At 46.2% G+C, this 13647-nt stretch overlaps 1 protein-coding gene across 5 annotated transcripts in view; it reads right to left on the bottom strand.

Moving 5' to 3' along the window:
- Positions 1-13647, bottom strand: part of STK32C (serine/threonine kinase 32C) — a 428186-nt gene that overhangs the window by 218257 nt on the left and 196282 nt on the right. The gene's annotated exons all lie outside the window — the stretch shown is intronic.

Genomic DNA, 13647 nt, shown 5'->3' on the forward strand with positions numbered 1-13647 from the left:
TGCGCTGACGATGGTAAACGATGGATGAAACCAGGAGACCAAGGCTATTTCTATAAGTTGTGTGGAGTATAGGTAAAGATCATATAAAAGGGGGGAAACAAAGATTCTTACACGTATCACTGGTATTAACAGCTTCCTCAGGGGTCAATACCAGTGATACATATGGGGACCTTTGTTTCCCCCCTTTTATATGATCTTTACCTATACTCCACACAACTTATAGAAATATCCTTGGTCTCCTGGTTTCATCCATCCGTTACGATCGGCAGTGCACTTATTCTAGTTCAGACACTCCTGCCACCACGGTTCCAACTTGATCTCGCTTTCTACAAATTAGAGAGGATTAGCAAAGGTTCTCCTCTGATTCTGACAACTCACATCATAAATAAAGATTTGATGGAAACCCCCTTTAAGGACAATTGAGCATCAACATATTATCCCATACAGAGCACAGTCCACCTCGCGGTGCTGAATCTAGATTATGAGCTTTCCAGGGAAGCTCTGTGTAGATTTATAAATAATTTTACACAGTTCAAAGCTGGTAAATGTATCCATAGCAACAAGGGAACGCTGTCAAGTTAAATTCTGTTACATATTTTGTTACTTTGTTCTACAAATAGAGCCAAAGTCATTGCGGAAAAGCAAATTACAATGATTTAAAGAGAAATTCTGCCCGGGCATTATTCTTACATGGATACAATCAGAATTTAAATATGAGCTAAGCTTTAGGGATAATAACACAACCACCTAAAAATGTGACCCCCACCCCAAAGCCTAAAGTTTCCAAAATGTAGGATCATTGGGGCAGATTTACTAATCCTGACCTACATTTAGAAACTGCAAACTGAGAAGAGACAGTCTGAAAATGCCCCAGATGTATCTTAGTTGCCCGTACTGGAGGAAATATCTGGCAATTGGTTAACGCTTTTGTCTAATTGTACTTCCAACTGTTGGTTGGCTTGATTTTTGGCACCACTTTTTTTCCACCTACATTACCAAATCTCTCACTTTAATTTAAAGGGTTACTCCAAAAATAGTAAGTTACCCTTTATCCATTAGGAAATCACTTACTGGTCACTTGGGGGTCCGACTGCTTAACCTCAAAACAACCCCAAAATTGAGGCTCAGAAACCCCAAAATTGGGCAATACAGAGCCTCATTTTGAATGGAGTGGAGGAGTGCATGCCCAAACTCCATTGGATTCATTGTCCATTGGACTGTCGGAGAAAGCAAAGTGCACACTGCTGCTCCATTCAATTTAGGGCCCAGCAGCGTCCGGGTCGGGGGGTTTCCAAAGCCTCAATCTCGGATTTAGTGGAGACCTCAAAGTTCAGATCCCCAGTGATCAGTAAGTTATATGGACGGGGAATAATGTAGTATTTTCAGAATGATTCTCTTAAATTTTCTCTTTGGGGAAAATATTGGTTTGAATTCTTGCCATTTTAGCAGCATTTTGACTACAGCAAAATATTTATGTAGTGGACAAGTAGAAGAAGTGCCACGATTTACCGTGACTTACGGGCCAATAAACGTCTTTATACAGCATTGGAATTAAAGTGAATATCCATCCCATTCCTTTGGATTAGGTGCAAAACATTTATACCAATTGATTTCTCAATTTATCTGTCTTCCTACAGTCATAAGGGGGAGCGGAATTTTCGGACTTTGCTCTATACAATTTCACCAACCATTGTAAAGATTTATTAATAAAAAAAAGAATCAGCACAAAATGTTGAGTTGTACTTTTGAATTGCTCAAAGAAGAACTTAGTAGATGGCACTGTCCAAAAATGTTAATGAAATGTTAATGCAACAATGCATGTTTTTAAGAACAAAACAATCTCAAATTTATCTTAAACATTTATTTTACTGTTGCTGTCTTTGCCTTACAGTCTATTATAGTCATACAGTGCTTAATGTAAAGATGTCTAAAACAGGACTCTGCTACTTGAGTCACTTCTGCAATTTAACAATTAAAGGGTTGCCCGGCCTGAGGCTACAAGTCTTCTCTACGTGACTGAGGACTTGTGAATCCTTATATCGCGCTCAGTGCGCGCTGTGAGGATTTTCCGATGCTTGTGTTGTGATCGGCAGGCACGTGACCGCTGGAATGCGATTTGCATACATGCAGTCACATGCCAACTAGACGTACGGGGCCTCACTCAATGCAAGCGTATTCAGTGAGGACGCACACGTCTAGCCAGAATGTGGCCTGAAGAATGCAAATCGTAAGTATACAAATCTGCACTGGCGCTGGAGAATCCTGACAGTGCACACACTGCACGAGATGTGAGGATTCACAAGTCTGCAGTCACATGGAGTGATTGCAGACTTGTAAACTAAGGCCGGATAACCCCTTAAAGGCTGGCATGTAAAAACTTGTAATAGCATGTACAATGCAAACTCTCAACATTGAAGTAAGCAATGTATTTTAATTTCATCAAGTTACTGAGCAAAAAGAATTGCAGAACCCTGGTTTAGTGACCACATCAATAACCCCTGGTCACCGGAGCAGACGACTGCAAATATCCTACTACCTTCAGTATCCCCACTGCATCTTCTGATTAGTAGGGCCTATGACAACACTATGTTGTAGTGCGATGCACGCCTGACGTCCTAATTGTCTACTAATCACAGAAGGTGTCGGAGATGCTGCAGATAGAAGCTTCACAGATCTCTGATCCAACATGGTTACTGGACCTGAGAATCTTTTTTCTGAACTCTAATCTCTCTAATCTTTTGTATCATACATTAAAATAGCAATAAACTGTCACTATAATGTCATTCTCACTCCCAAGACAATCAGCCAATGCTTGCAGAGACTTGTGTATGGCTCCCATTATGCTTAGGGCTTCACCTTTCATACATGGCTACCAGTGGGTTGCAATAAATTTGTGATACAATCTAAATGTTTCCCTATTGGGAGACAAACTGCAAAAATTAGTTGGAATTTTAAAGGTCTAAGGGGTAATGTTCCTTGTGGAGAGTGACATACCGGCTCTGGCATGCCAAGGTAAGGAGGCTTATTCGCCGTGCAATGCTCCTCTGGGAAATGTAATATGCAAATTGCCTATTCAGAGAGTACAATGAGTTGAACTCTATAGCGCCACCTATTGGAAGTCGCAATCCTATAAGTTGGAATTTTAAGGGGATTTTTCCAAGCTCACAATATTGATGGGAAGATCTTGGAAAATTTCTTATAGTCTGTCTCATGTCTTCATTAAGCTTTAGCCTTAATAAGAACTTGGGCACAAGATTCAGCATATCGCCAAAACATTTTCACAATGAAAGCCAACCTGAACGGAGAACTGACTTATAGTGGCACCGTAAACAGGTTTATCAACGTCATAATTGGGAAAAATAGCAAATAGCTTGCAAAAAAAAGCAACTTTGCAAGTTGTCCTTTATTAAAAATCCTCTTTGTTTTCAGGGATATTTAATTCTATTGTTTACCGCTCATTACATAGGTTACCGGCCACTTATGCATTCTTTCAGTGGTGGTTGGTTTCCTAGGCAAGCGTCCATGCGCTCCTCCGATGTTGCAGAGGCTCACATTTTGAGTCGGCAGCACAAAAATTCTGCTGGTTCTAACCGTCAATAATTCAGCAGCACACCTCCAACAGGCAAGCAGAACGCTGGAAGGCAGATGAATGGTGCACTCCAAAAAATCATTTGTGAAAACCCTTTGTATATAGTAACATACAGTAGCCGGGTTACTAGATTCTCCTTCACCAAATTCGTTATCCTGGAAAAGGCAGAAGGGATTGCAAATGTAGTAGTGGGGAAGGACGTAGTCTTCCTTTGGCACTGAAAGAGTTAAAGTAGAATGTTCCCATAGTTAGATCTCTCTGAGCTGCCGTTAGGTCCAGTTAAGGGGTTAGCTGTGATGATCCAGCCAGTAGAGTAGAGGGGGAACTTAGTGCCATGATCAAGCATAAAGTGTGTATAAAGCTTGTCCCTGATATATTTCCTTGTGGGGCAGTAGTACTTTTAATCAGCCACAAGATGCCACTGTCAGGTGCAGCTGTTAGTGAGAGCCTGCTACCAGAGTGACAGTGAGGAATTAACTGCCGCAGGGGGCGGGGCATCCTAGGTAACGTCTGGAGAATTTTCCAGAAAATGTCAGTTGGAGTCCTGTGACAGGAAGTCTTAAGGGCGGAGCTCCCTACCCTCAGACAGTGGATCAACAGTGTAAATATCTCCTCACGCAGGAGTCTCATTAGCCGGCCGGAGAAACTTAACGGAGGTATTGAGGACCTGGGGCACGTCTAGTCTGCAGGTAGCAGAGGAAGATAGGACTCCAGGCTGAGTCGTGCGGGAGATATAGGATCCGGATACACTGTCGCTGATGAGGAAACTTCTCTTCAGCTAGAGAATAGAGTTAGAGAGAAGCTTCACCTAAAGAGGGCACCTGGGCTGAAGAAGTTTCTAGCACCTGTATGGGAGATGAAAACCTGTTGGGCCTTATTCAATGAACCTAACTGTAAATACTGTATATACTCCTCTCCCCCAAGCAAAATCCCACTAATGGTTAAGAACTCCATGTCCTCTGAATTTATTGCTGCCCTGGTCCCAGAAGAGAAATGCCTGGAGACAGCCGAGATAGGATGGTTTGAAGTAAGTGAAAAATGTCACATACCCAGCCACACATCAGAGGTAGGACACAAATTGTCTGTAGGGTTTCAAAGCGAGCAGGGGCTACATCTCGCCCACAACTACCTCGCTGAGGAACCTTACATTTGGCGTAGTTGGCAGGATGCGAGCTCCTCGCATGAAGAAAACGGGGAAGACCCAACGCAGAACACTGAGGAGAAAGTGTTGGAAGACATGCGACACAAGATGGCGGCTAGAAGCATGGATTCTAAGATGGCGACCATGGCGGTAAAGTATAGGAGAAGAATGGGCCCAGCAGTAAAGATGCGTTCCAGGATGAGATGTCCAGTAAAGAAGAGGGCGCGGCACAGAACGAAGCCTGGCCCAGTGAGTATCAGCGCGTCAAGAGAAGGGGCGCGGCTGAAGGCAGAGCTGACGAGAGTGACTTGTGACGCGTTGGTCACTTTGGGAGCCCGGCCTAGAAAAAGATGGGGTCGGATGCGCAGGATGTGCGGCATTAGCAAGAGACCTGTGCCATTTGCTGTTCAGCGCATGAGGAGAAGGAAGATGACAACCGGAGGATTAGACAGCGCCATGGAGGTTAGCGATAAGGAGGAAACCCTCAAGATCATTACCCCAGGGCTACCCATCCGCAGGCGCTCCCCGTGAACCGACATCCTTAACACCGATGACTGTCCAGTGGTCCACTAGGCCTCAGCCCGAGGTAGACCTGCTCATCCACGAGTTCAGAGTGTGGTGCTGGACCTGGATGCCGGAAGACTTTCCCCCCTCGGCTGAGGGCAAGGAACATCCCAGTGGGGCTGAAGCAGCAGCCATAGCACAGATAGCGGAAGGTGAGCAGTGTGAACTCCTGTGGCTAACCCCGCTCGTGACGCCCATGGCAACAACCCATGGGGCATCGGCGGGAACCCCCAGGCCAGAAGGTAGCGTGGCAGAGACAAGACCCCCAAAGCGGAGGTCCTACTGCATCAACTGGGGGCAGAAGGCCATAGAGGCGTTGAATACACCCTCAGCAAAGCGCCACTTCGAGTCCGGCCACCTGTGGTCGACAAGGCGTGATCCCCCGATGACCCTACGGGAGCACCGGCGGTGGACCGACATCTTCTTGCGGGGCTGGCTGGAAGGGTCCAACGTGGCGCGGAGGGAGTCGGAGGAGGCCTCTCAGACTCGGGGGCGGGTGACAGAGTTCCACACAAGAGAGGAGTATGGATTCCTGGAGGAAGAGTGGACTGGTGATGAGGTCTTCTTTACCCGCGAGGTAGTTAAGCGAGACTACCTACCCTATCGCCTCCATAATTTGCACATGGGGGATATAGTCCACTTTGTAAAATGTGAGTTTACCAGGGGGTGGTATGCAACGACCCTCACTTGCCCTGACAAGTGGAAAGACATCCTTGAGAAGGACCAGGAGATTTTTCAACGGTGAGCCAAGAGGGAGGCTCTTCAACGTTGGGAGAGAGAAGCCCCTAAGGGGTTCCTACCTCTACCTGAAGGTGATATCCCTCCAGAGAAGGAATCTGAGGAATGCAAGTGGGGAGAGGATGAGAGTGAAGAGAAGGAGGACTTCACAAGCTGCAGAGCAGCTGACTCTCCCAGTGAGGCATGTATTACCAGTCTCCCGCCACAACACCCAGAGGGTGCTGAAGGAGCTGGTCAGGGGACTGCTGGGGCCTCACAAGCTGGGGCCAGTCAGGTGGTCCACAGTTTCAGCGTTACCAGTTATGGTCTAACTCAAGTAGGCTGCGGTAGCGCTACATCTTCGGAAGAAGATCCTGGGCCCAGCAGATACCCCGATCAGCCCTGGAGGTGGAGGATACCACCATCATCTGCAGCATGGGCAGCCTTCTTGACGAAGCGGAGGAAAGCCCAAAAGGAGTGAACTTGCTGCAAGAAGGTCCGTTGACCTTTCCATTTTCTTTAGTAGGGCCTAGGAATGTGGTCCTTTACCTGGGACTGTTTCCCGATGGGGACAGAGTGCCCCATGTTCATTTAAAGTTAGAGGAATGTTCCCTAATTGGCTGTATGGCCTGAAGTTGTTTTATTTTCCCCTATGGAAGGAGGGGGGTCAGTTCCCCAAGACCCCCGAGGCCGGCTGGCCTATACGAAAGAGGAAGGAGTGCCCTCAAGCCATCAAAGCCGAGCAGGCTGAATTTTTATTTTTATTATTTTTAATTTTTGTTGCGCCTGTTGCGCCTTTTTCTGCTGAAATTTACAAAGCTGAGGCACACCTGGAGGATGAATGCCCTCTAATACTAAGAGACTTGTGGCCTAGCGGGAAAATCCGATGACCCCCGCTAGGGCCAGGAAGAAAGAATCTCATGGAGTATTCCCCTGTGATTGTGTGCCTCAGAATGCAGCCCTTAAAAGAGATTGATGGCTAGTGGCGTGTTTGCCTGTCTTAATAAAATGGACATGGACACTGTGTTTCCGGGGTCCTTACCAAGAAGAACCGGTACTTTTGAGCACTGTTGAAGGTTATGACAATGGACTGTCTGAGTTGCTGTTCTGGGCCCTTAACCGAAAAGGGCCGGTCTCCACCTGAGAAGAAGACTTCAAGAGTCGTCGAGTACTAAAGTGTTTATGTAATGTGATATATACTAAAAGTGTTAATGTGTGATTTGTTGCCTGGTATGGTCGAGACCGACCATCATTAAAGTGTGGGGGAATGTAGTAGTGGGGAAGGACATAGTCTTCCTTTGGCACTGAAAGAGTTAAAGGAGAATGTTCCTACAGTTAGATCTTTCTGAACTGCCGTTAGGTCCAGCTAAGGGGTTAGCTGGGATGATCTAGCCAGTAGAGTAGAGGGGGAACTTAGTGCCATGATCCAGCATAAAGTGTGTATAAAGCTTGATCCTGATATATTTCCTTGTGGGGCTGTAGGACTTTTAATCAGCCACAAAATGCAGCTTGATCCTGATATATTTCCTTGTGGGGCTGTAGGACTTTTAATCAGCCACAAAATGCCACTGTCGGGCGCAGCTGTTAGTGAGAGCCTGCTACCAGAATGACAGTGAGGAACTAACTGCCGAAGGGGGCGGGGCATCCTAGGTAACGTCTGGAGAATTTCCCAGAAAGTGTCAGTTGGAGTCCAGTCAGAGTTGTGACAGGAAGTCTTACGGGCGGACAGCCAGGGAAATTGGCTGCTAGGGTACACAGGAGCTCCCTACCCTCAGACAGCAGATCAACAGTATAAATATCTCCTCACTCAGGAGTCTCATTAGCCAACTGGAGAAACATAACGGAGGTATTGAGGACCCGGGGCATGTCTAGTCTGCAGGTAGCAGAGGAAGATAGGACTCCAGGCTAAGTCGTGCGGGAGATATAGGATCCAGATACACTGTCGCTGGTGAGGAAACTTCTCTTCAGCTAGAGAATAGAGTTAGAGAGATGCTTCACCTAATTACGGCACCAGGGCTGAAGATGTTTCTAGCACCTGTATAGGAGAGGAAAACCTGTTGGGCCTTATCCAATGAACCTGACTGTAATTTCTGTATATACTTCTCTCCCCCAAGTAAAACCCCAGTTATGGTTAACAACTCCGTATCCTCTAAATTTATTGCCGCCCTGTTCCCAGAAGAGAAATGCCTGGAGACAGCCGCGATCGGATGGTTTGAAGTAAGTGAAGAATGTCACATACCCAGCCACGCATCAGTGGGAGGACACAAATTGTCTGTAGGGTGTCAAAGCGAGCAGTGGCTACAGGTTGCCCACGACTACCTCGCTGGTGCACCTTACACAACCAAGAACGTAAATTGTCATAAATCTGTTGTCAAGTAAATAAAATGTATTAAAAATTACATAACATCTTGGAATCAGAACTTATAACCTTTGCAGATAAATAATAGAAAATATAATCAAGGCACTAAAGGTGCAATAACTAATTATAATAAACCTGTTCTTCATCTCAGAGTTTTACAGCTTACATAGAAGGCGGTGGAAAACCTGGATAATGATCTCAGGTCGGGACAGCTTACAATGCAGTCAAGATGGCAAAGTCACTCTTGGGACATAAGCTAGTGTTGAGCCACCCCCGTAGTGTTCGGGTTCGGTTCGGTTCGTCGAACACCGGGATGTTCGAGGAACTGTTCGTCGAACTGTTCGTCGAACACCTTAGAACACCGTCGAACACCGTTAAAACCAATGGCAGGCAAACAAAAACACATAGAAACACATAGAAAACACCTGCAAAGGTGTCCAAAAGCTGACAAACTGCTCAGAAGACACTCTCTTTAAAAAAGCCGGCCGGCAAATTCAGCAGCGGCATACACCGGTACCCGACAATTTAGACAAGAAGGAATAGAGCATCACACATAGATTAGATAGATAGAAACATGTCAGTCACACATATAAGAAGCACAGTGACAGTGTTGGTTACTGCACTTGTCATTTAGTGTAAAGGATTTATTTAAAAAAATATTAGTGTTTTCATGCACCGTCTCTTTAAAAAAGCCGGCCGGCAATTCAGCATCTGTACCCGACAATTTAGAACAGAAAGAATAGAGCTTCACACATAGATTAGATAGATAGAAACATGTCAGTCACATATATATGAAGTACAGTGATAGTGTTGCTTACTGTACTTGTCATTTAGTGTAAAGGATTTATTTAAAAAAATAATAGTGTTTTCATGCACTGTCTCTTTAACAAAGCCGGCCGGCAATTCAGCATCTGTACCCGACAATTTAGAACAGAAAGATAGAGCATCACACATAGATTAGATAGATAGAAACATGTCAGTCACATATATATGAAGTACAGTGATAGTGTTGGTTACTGTACTTGTCATTTAGTATTAAAATAAAGGATTTATTATTAAAAAAATTGGCGTGGGGTTTCCCCTAATTTTAGGCTCTAGCGGAGGTTAAGCAGACGGCTGGGGCAGATGTTTGAAGCCTGGGAAGGGGGTAATACCCACGGAGCTTCCCAGGCTACTAATATCAGCCCCCAGCTGAATACATAGCCTTTACTAGCTATTAAAATGGGGGACCCCCCCAAAAAAATGACGTGGGGACCCCCTAATTTAATAGCTAGCAAAGGCTAGGCAGACAGCTGGGGGCTGATATTAATAGCCCAGGAAGGGAGCCATGAATATTGGCCCCCTCCCAGGCTAGAAACACCAGCCGTCAGCCGCCCCAGAAATGGCGCATTCATAGGATGCGCCAATTCTGGCACTTAGCCTCGCTCTTCCACGCTGCCCTGGTGCGGTGGCAGGGGGTAATAGGGTTGGGGTTGATGTCAGCTTATAATGCCAGCTGACATCAAGCCCAGGTTAGTAATGGAGAGGCGTCTATAAGACACCCCCATTACTAACCCCATAGTCAAAGTTAAAAAAAACACAAACACCCAGAATAAAGTCCTTTAATTGAAATAAAGACACAATCCTTTATTGTTCTAAATTAAACCATACTTACCATCACGCCCATTCCAGCTGAAGCCAACGATCTCCTGCAATAAAAGAAAAATAATAAAGCAACCTCATCCTTACCTTTCCATGGTTCCCACGACAGCTTCAGCTCTGCTACATCGAGATGACAGGCTGGACCGCAGCAGAACGCTGCCATCCAGCCTGTCATCCCGCAGACACTGAGAAGAGCAGGCATGCTTGCGCTGCTCAGCGTCTCTCTGTGACGGCATCCAGATGAGCTGAGGTCATGTCCAATGAACTCAGCTCACCTCCTGCACGTCACTGACAGCGTGGGAGAATTCTCCTGCACTCAGCGCTTCAGCGTGAGAATTTTCCCACGCTGTCAGTGACGTGCATGAGGTGAGCCGAGTTCATTGGACATGACCTCGGCTCATCTGGATGCCGTCACAGAGAGACGCTGAGCAGCGCAAGCAAGCCTGCTCTTCTCAGTGTCTGCGGGATGAGAGGCTGGATGGCAGCGTTCTGCTGCGGTCCAGCCTGTCATCTCGATGTAGCAGAGCTGAAGCTGTCGTGGGAACCATGGAAAGGTAAGGATGAGGTTGGTTTATTATTTTTCTTTTATTGCAGGAGATCGTTGGCTTCAGCTGGAATGGGTGTGATGGTAAGTATGGTTTAATTTAGAACAATAAAGAATTGTGTCTTTATTTCAATTAAAGGACTTTATTCTGGGTGTTGTGTTTTTTTTAAATACTTTACTAGAAATTCATGGTGGTCATGTCTAATACTGGCGTGACCCCATGAATTTTGGGCTTGGGGCCAGCTGATAATACCAAGCTGGCCCTAACCCCTTTATTACCCAGTGAGCCACCGCACCAGGGCCCTGGATGAGTTGGGTACAGCGCCAGAAGATGGCGCTTCTATGAACGCGCCATTTTCCGGGGTGGCTGCGGACTGCAATTTGTAGCGGGGGGGGCCCAGAAAGCTTGGGCCTCCCTGCGCTGCAGATTCCAGCCCCCAGCTACCTAGTTGTACCTGGCTGGACACAAAAATAGGGCGAAGCCCCACGTACTTTTTTTTTAATTATTTCATGAAATTCATGAAATAATTAAGAAAAAAAGGCCTTCCCTATATTGTTGTGTCCGGCCAGGTACAAATAGGCAGCTGGTGGTTGGGGGCAGCCCGTTCCTGCCTGCTGTACCTGGCTGGACACAAATATAGTGCGAAGCCCCACTTCAATTTTTTTTAATTATTTCATGAAATTCATGAAATAATTAAGAAAAAAAGGGCTTCCCTATATTGTTGTGTCCGGCCAGGTACAAATAGGCAGCTGGTGGATGGGGGCAGCCCGTTCCTGCCTGCTGTACCTGGCTGGACACTAATATAGTGCGAAGCCCCACTTCAATTTTTTTAAATTATTTCAGGAAATTCATGAAATAATTTTAAAAAAATTGACGTGGGGCTTCACACTATATTAGTGTCCAGCCAGGTACAGCAGGCAGGAACGGGCTGCCCCCAACCACCAGCTGCCTATTTGTACCTGGCCGGACACAACAATATAGGGAAGCCCTTTTTTTCTTAATTATTTCATGAAATAATTTAAAGAAAATTGACGTGGGGCTTCGCCCTGTTTTTGTGTCCAGCCAGGTACAACTAGGCAGCTGGGGGCTGGAATCCGCAGCGCAGGGAGGCCCAAGCTTTCTGGGCCACCCCCGCTGCAAATTGCAGTCCGCAGCCACCCCGGAAAATGGCGCGTTCATAGAAGCGCCATCTTCTGGCGCTGTACCCAACTCATCCAGGGCCCTGATGCGGTGGCTCACTGGGTAATAAAGGGGTTAGGGCCAGCTTGGCATTATCAGCTGGCCCTAAGCCCGAAATTCATGGGGTCACGCCAATATTAGACATGACCACCATGAATTTCTAGTAAAGTATTTAAAAAAAACACAACACCCAGAAAAAAGTCCTTTAATTGAAATAAACACACAATTCTTTATTGTTCTAAATTAAACCATACTTACCATCACGCCCATTCCAGCTGAAGCCAACGATCTCCTGCAATAAAAGAAAAATAATAAAGCAACCTCATCCTTACCTTTCCATGGTTCCCACGACAGCTTCAGCTCTGCTACATCGAGATGACAGGCTGGACCGCAGCAGAACGCTGCCATCCAGGCTGTCATCCCGCAGACACTGAGAAGCGCAGGCTTGCTTGCGCTCCACAGTGTCTCTCTGTGACGACATCCAGATGAGCCGAGTTCATGTCCAATGAACTCGGCTCACCTCATGCACGTTACTGACAGCGTGGGAAAATTCTCACGCTGAAGCGGTGAGTGCAGGAGAATTCTCCCACGCTGTCAGTGACGTGCAGGAGGTGAGCTGAGTTCATTGGACATGAGCTCACCTTATGCACGTCACTGACAGCGTGGGAGAATTCTCCTGCACTCACCGCTTCAGCGTGAGAATTTTCCCACGCTGTCAGTGACGTGCATGAGGTGAGCCGAGTTCATTGGACATGAACTCGGCTCATCTGGATGTCGTCACAGAGATACGCTGAGCAGCGCAAGCAAGCCTGCGCTTCTCAGTGTCTGCGGGATGACAGGCTGGATGGCAGCGTTCTGCTGCGGTCCAGCCTGTCATCTCGATGTAGCAGAGCTGAAGCTGTCGTGGGAACCATGGAAAGGTAAGGATGAGGTTGCTTTATTATTTTTCTTTTATTGCAGGAGATCGTTGGCTTCAGCTGGAATGGGCGTGACGGTAAGTATGGTTTAATTTAGAACAATAAAGGATTGTGTCTTTATTTCAATTAAAGGACTTTATTCTGGGTGTTTGTGTTTTTTTTAACTTTGACTATGGGGTTAGTAATGGGGGTGTCTTATAGACGCCTCTCCATTACTAACCTGGGCTTGATGTCAGCTGGCATTATAAGCTGACATCAACCCCAACCCTATTACCCCCTGCCACCGCACCAGGGCAGCGTGGAAGAGCGAGGCTAAGTGCCAGAATTGGCGCATCCTATGAATGCGCCATTTCTGGGGCGGCTGACGGCTGGTGTTTCTAGCCTGGGAGGGGGCCAATATTCATGGCTCCCTTCCTGGGCTATTAATATCAGCCCCCAGCTGTCTGCCTAGCCTTTGCTAGCTATTAAATTAGGGGGGACCCCACGTCATTTTTTTGGGGGGGTCCCCCATTTTAATAGCTAGTAAAGGCTATGTATTCAGCTGGGGGCTGATATTAGTAGCCTGGGAAGCTCCGTGGGTATTACCCCCTTCCCAGGCTTCAAACATCTGCCCCAGCCGTCTGCTTAACCTCCGCTAGAGCCTAAAATTAAGGGGAACCCCACGCCAATTTTTTTAATAATAAATCCTTTATTTTAATACTAAATGACAAGTACAGTAACCAACACTATCACTGTACTTCATATATATGTGACTGACATGTTTCTATCTATCTAATCTATGTGTGAAGCTCTATTCTGTCTGTTATAAATTGTCGGGTACCGCTGCTGAATTGCCGGCCGGCTTTTTTAAAGAGACGGTGCATGAAAACACTATTATTTTTTTTGATAAATCCTTTACGCTAAATGACAAGTACAGTAAGCAGCACTGTCACTGTACTTCATATATATGTGACTGACATGTTTCTATCTATCTAATCTATGTGTGATTCTCTATT

The sequence above is a fragment of the Phyllobates terribilis genome, unplaced genomic scaffold, assembly GCF_046119375.1.
Source record: "Phyllobates terribilis strain yellow unplaced genomic scaffold, ASM4611937v1 Scaffold_5__5_contigs__length_657084704, whole genome shotgun sequence".
In the NCBI taxonomy this organism is placed as follows: domain Eukaryota; kingdom Metazoa; phylum Chordata; class Amphibia; order Anura; family Dendrobatidae; genus Phyllobates; species Phyllobates terribilis.